The following is a 4,819-nucleotide window of genomic DNA, read 5'->3' on the forward strand; positions in this document are numbered from 1 at the left end:
GACTCTCTCGGCACATGAATACTGTTCACTGCAAGGCCCCGAAGCCAGCGCTTCCACACAGCCCAGTAAAAGTGTTCAAACCTCAATGAAACTTATAGCCAACTCCATGATTTTCAAACTGAATGAAATTCGTAACTTCACCCCACAAAAACAGTTTCAAATTTTGTCGGTCTATGCTTGCTATTATATTATTCTCTATACTGCTCTGTACCTTTTTAATTTCTCAAAAAAAAAAATTGAATTATTAGGACTGTGTGCATGTGTGCATGCGTGTGTGTGTGTGTGTGTGTGTGTGTGTGTGTGTGTGTGTGTTAAGTGGTTATTTACGTGGGGGAGGTATGTGTTGGTGGATGGGTCTCTGTAGCAGCAAAGTCAGTTGAGATTTAAATTTTGGTTTCTAGTCTTTTACAAGTTTTGCTAGCATAAGGATGAAGCCTCTGTACAGATAGCTGTACTGGGAGCATTCCAGAAAAAAACCCAGAATGCATCAACCTAAGCTGGAGGGGCTTTGAGATCTAGAATCTGTGGGCCTAGAGGAACTAGAGGGACTTCTAACAATTTCCCATCTACGCTCAAACACAAGGCTCATTTCTATGGGCCCCAAAACCACCAGATCCCACCCCTAGCAGCCTAGAAAACTCTAGAATCAAAGGCCTTCCTCTCCAGAGGACCAAATAAACTTACCAAAGGCAAATCCTGGGAGCCTCACAGCTGCTTCTTCACAGGCCCGAGACCCTCACAGCTGCTTCTTTTCCCCCGGTGCATCTAAGACAAGACAGGAAGCCGAAAGAAGCATTAAGAGCGCAGCTCATTCTACTACTTCCTGTTTTCAACTCTGAGTCATATAGGGTGCTCTGAATAGCTTCTCCCTCTCAAATGCAAAAGAAAGTTTGTGTGGAACAGGAAATAAAACATTGGGTGGGGAACCTGGTCACCTGAGTTTGGCTCTGTCTATGTGACTTTGGATGGATCATTTTACTTCGGGAGGGTCCTATTACCACATTCCAAAATTAGAAAGTTAGAATGGATGATAACTAAGGATGCTTTCTCATCATATTTCAGGAATTTACAGATTTTTCTGAATTTATTAAGACTTTAATGTTTTCATTCAAAAAATAGTGATTGAACACTTCCGAGAGATTGTGAGGTCTGGAAACTGCAGGACCCTCACCATAGCTCACAAGAGGGTCTGCTGACTCTCATGGCTTCCCTATTGACACTCAAATGCAAGAATCACTTACATGGGCCCCAAGTCCACCAGCTCTTGCCCTGAGCACCTTAGAAAACCCTAGAATCAATCCAACTGCCCTTATCAAAGAGACAAATCCCAGCACCCTCACCGTGATTTGAAGCTGAGAAATAAAACAGTGGACAAAACGCACATTAGCCTTTCTGCTGTGAGTCAGTTGAAACATTTTCTGATGTAAAAAGTAGAAATATACAAACAAAAAATCAAACACCCCTCTTCTTTGAAACTACCTTTTTTCCTTCCCCACATGGAATATGAACTTTCAGAGGACAGAGACCCATCTTAGAGCAAAGAAGTTTAAACGTGGTGTCTGAAAGTGCCTCTTCCCTTGTAAAGGGCTAGGTATATGTGCCATGGAAACACCGATGTCCTTCGCTGCCACCTGAATTCTGCTCATAAAGTCTGAACGACAGCAACAGAATAAAATCCTGTTAGTGGCTAAATCCTAGCCCAGGAGGTGTTCCATGACTCTTGATGCCTCTTGAGCATCCACCGGAGCATTTGTCCCACTGTTTTGTGACTAGTTTCTGTCCTGGGCTGTAAGCTTCATAAGGGCAGAGGCCACATCTTTCACGTTCATGCTCCCAGGACCTGCCATGGGACTACCAATATCTAGAACATTTGAAAGTTTCCTGCAAATCAGCAAGAAAAAGAAACCTTATAGAAGGACAATGGGTACAGACATGGAGTTCCCTGACAAGGATACTCAAATGGCCAAGGCATGTGAAGTGATACTCAAATTCATTGGTAACCTGGGAAATGCAAAATAAAGCAACAAGATACCCACTTTATATCTACCAGATTGGCAGAGGTTCACAAACTGGATCAGTTCAAGGATTGGTGGGCAAGCCCTTATATAGTCCGTATATAGGATTAAGGAGACTGTCCATTATGTAGTAGTTAGAAAGTGGAACCAGGTAAAATACATAGAACTTAAAGTACAGAGTGCTTACTTTTAAAAAAAGGAACAGAGTGCTTACTTTTAAAAAAAGAAACGAGCAAAATATAATACAAGTAATACTAGTAAGTATGTAAAAATAATTGCTGACACTTACTGGGCTCATAGCAACACCAGCTACTGTTGTAAGTGCTTAACCTTGGCATTTCATTAAATCCCCACAACCAACTCAGGAGGTGGTATTAACCCCCGGGGGCACAAAGATGGTACTTGCTTGCTCCAGGTCACATAGTTTAAAAACGGTATATACACACAAAACAATTTTGCAAAGATACAGATCAATTCAGGGATACTATCAAAAGATTTAAAGAATTGTCTTTTGGAAACCACTAAGGAGAGTAGGAAGTGGGTGAGTTGATCAAAGAAAGGAGCTAGGACAGGTCAGGGGAAGAAGCGGGCTGTGGGCCTTGGAGACCAAGGACCACAGGGCATCAGGCTCTGACGGAAGGATTCACTCAGCCCTCTGGGCCAAATGGAAAAGAAAACGAACATAAGTAGGTAAATAAAGTATTATGGAATCTCCAAACTGATCCAGCAGGAGAGAGACACTGTATCTATATTTGAGGCCGCTGGGAGATTCGAGGAGACTCAGAAATGTAGCAGACAAACCAGAGATTTCTAGAGTTAAGGATCAATGCCTGTGGTGGTAGTTCAGAGAGAAACTGCACTAGATAAACTGGCAGGTCCGAGCTGTCCCCCAAGCAAGTCCAGGAAACGCAGTATCCAGAAGCCACCTCTGCACCAGGCACTCACCTGCTCCACCCTGTCCCGGCCACATTGCAGTCACCAAGTCCCCCGATGCCAAGACCCCTAAACTGCCTGATTTCACATGCTTACACTCCCAAGGCTTATCCTCACAACCAGAGAAAAATTCCTTAAAACAGAGTGGGGAGGAAGAGGTAGAGACGGAAACCCTCCAGGAAGTTTTCTTTCACTTTCTACCGTTCCACCAGGCAGAAGAGCCTCCTCCAGGGGACTCACTTCCTGTTTCTCTATTCTCCACATTTAGAATTTACTAGCAAATTCAGCAGAGCTTTTTAAAAAATCAGAGGAGACAAAAGAATTGTGAAAACATTGCCTTGCAGCAGAAGGGAGGAATCTGGTGTTCAGCGAGAGATTAAGAAAATTCCTCAACAGAAGGAACTAGAGAATAAACTCATTCTTAAAACGGGAGAACAGAGGACTCGCTCTAAAATGAAATGTCTCTTATTTAAAGGAACAGATGCCCAATTCAGAAATTAGGCATCTGTTTGTCCACACACAAACTAAAAATCAGGAAACTAGATGTGCTTTATTGGAAAGTATTTATGCTGGCTACATTTAGTATTAATAACCCCGTAATTTTTTAAAGATAGGCTTCAGACTGCCTGTGGCAAGTAAAATGCCATTCTCCCTTGAAAGGGGTCTAAAGAAAGGAATTATCCCTCTGTGCAGTGGCTCGAATCTCAGCACTGAAGCCAGATGGTATGGCAGGGGCTCTTCTTGGGTCAAAGCAGGCCTCTAGCAGAAATGTGGGGAGATCCTGCTTTAAAAAGTGGGAGGTGGGTCTGGCCCAGCCCTGAGTAAGGGTAATGAGGACGCTGTTCACATCCCTGGCCATGCTCTTAGTTTGGTAGCAACAACTGCCTGTCCAGTGCTGAGCCCAGAGAGATGGTGACCTGTCCCCCAGGACCCTGAGCCCTAGGTTCCCCCTCTCCCAGCTTTTCTTCATCTTCTGTCCCCTCCCCACCCTCTTCCTCTGTTTCCTGTTTCAATTTTGTAAAGAGTTTTCTGCCCTTTTGTTTTCACATCTTATACATTTTATAACCAAAACACTGACAATAATACAGTGCCTAGATGTTGTACCTTCGTACGAATTAGCTCTAATTCTCACAGCAGTGCAAGAGCTTGTTCTTCCCTGTTATGGGTTAGGAAACAGGCTCAAACAGATCCATAAATTCAAACTCAGTTCTGTTGGGCCAGACACAGGATATTTCCACTATAACACCTTAGTCCCCTTTCAAAATTAGGATTTGAAATAAACCATGTGGCTGTAAGAGCAATAAATTTAAACTAAGACAGGGTGACTTATGCATAAAGGTCAACAGATCTTTGGGTTCTTGGTCACCTAAGAAAAAGAAGGTGGCCTAATGGCACCAGCCGACATTTATCAAACATGTTATGCATGTCAGACACAGTCACCAAAACTGGTTCATTACATCTTCTGAGGAATTCTCAGAAGTGGATGCTACTTTTGCTCTCATTTTATGGATGATGAAACTATGGCTTGTAGAGGTTGAAAGACTTGGCCAAGTGAGCTAGTGAGTGACAGAACGAGGTCTGTTTTTCTCTAAGACTCTGAGTGGTTACTCACCGTGTAAACATTAATACAACATCCATGGTTCTCAACTTGACTGATCTGAGAATTAACTGGGGAGGTTTGAAAAAGTCAGACTTCAGGACCTAGTTTTTGAATTCCTACCTGAGCAGAATTCTGGGAGATAAAACAGATTGAGCGCTTAGAGTAGTACCAGGGCCTTTGACAGTTCTCAGTAAATATTCGCCATCATTGTTACTTAAGCTCACAACATCTGTAAGATGGCTATGAATTATTAGACATAGTGTACAGATGA

The 4,819-nt window shown here is 42.9% G+C and overlaps 1 protein-coding gene across 6 annotated transcripts in view; it reads right to left on the reverse strand.

Moving 5' to 3' along the window:
- CASP8 (caspase 8) overlaps positions 1-4,819 on the reverse strand; it is a 31,657-nt gene that overhangs the window by 19,599 nt on the left and 7,239 nt on the right. The window contains exons 1-2 of one of the 6 annotated variants that reach the window (XM_011369162.2): positions 2,961-3,183; positions 685-765 (exon numbers count right to left, since the gene is read on the reverse strand). The exons of 2 other annotated variants lie outside the window; for them this stretch is intronic. The gene's annotated coding sequence lies outside the window, so the exon portion shown is untranslated. Of the gene's footprint in view, positions 1-679; positions 766-2,960; positions 3,210-4,819 lie in introns of those variants that run through there. 3 more of the 6 variants (XM_011369163.2, XM_023536001.1, XM_011369160.2) reach the window with 3 other exon arrangements.

Source organism: Pteropus vampyrus, unplaced genomic scaffold (genome assembly GCF_000151845.1).
Source record: "Pteropus vampyrus isolate Shadow unplaced genomic scaffold, Pvam_2.0 Scaffold146, whole genome shotgun sequence".
Classification (NCBI taxonomy): Eukaryota; Metazoa; Chordata; class Mammalia; order Chiroptera; family Pteropodidae; genus Pteropus; species Pteropus vampyrus.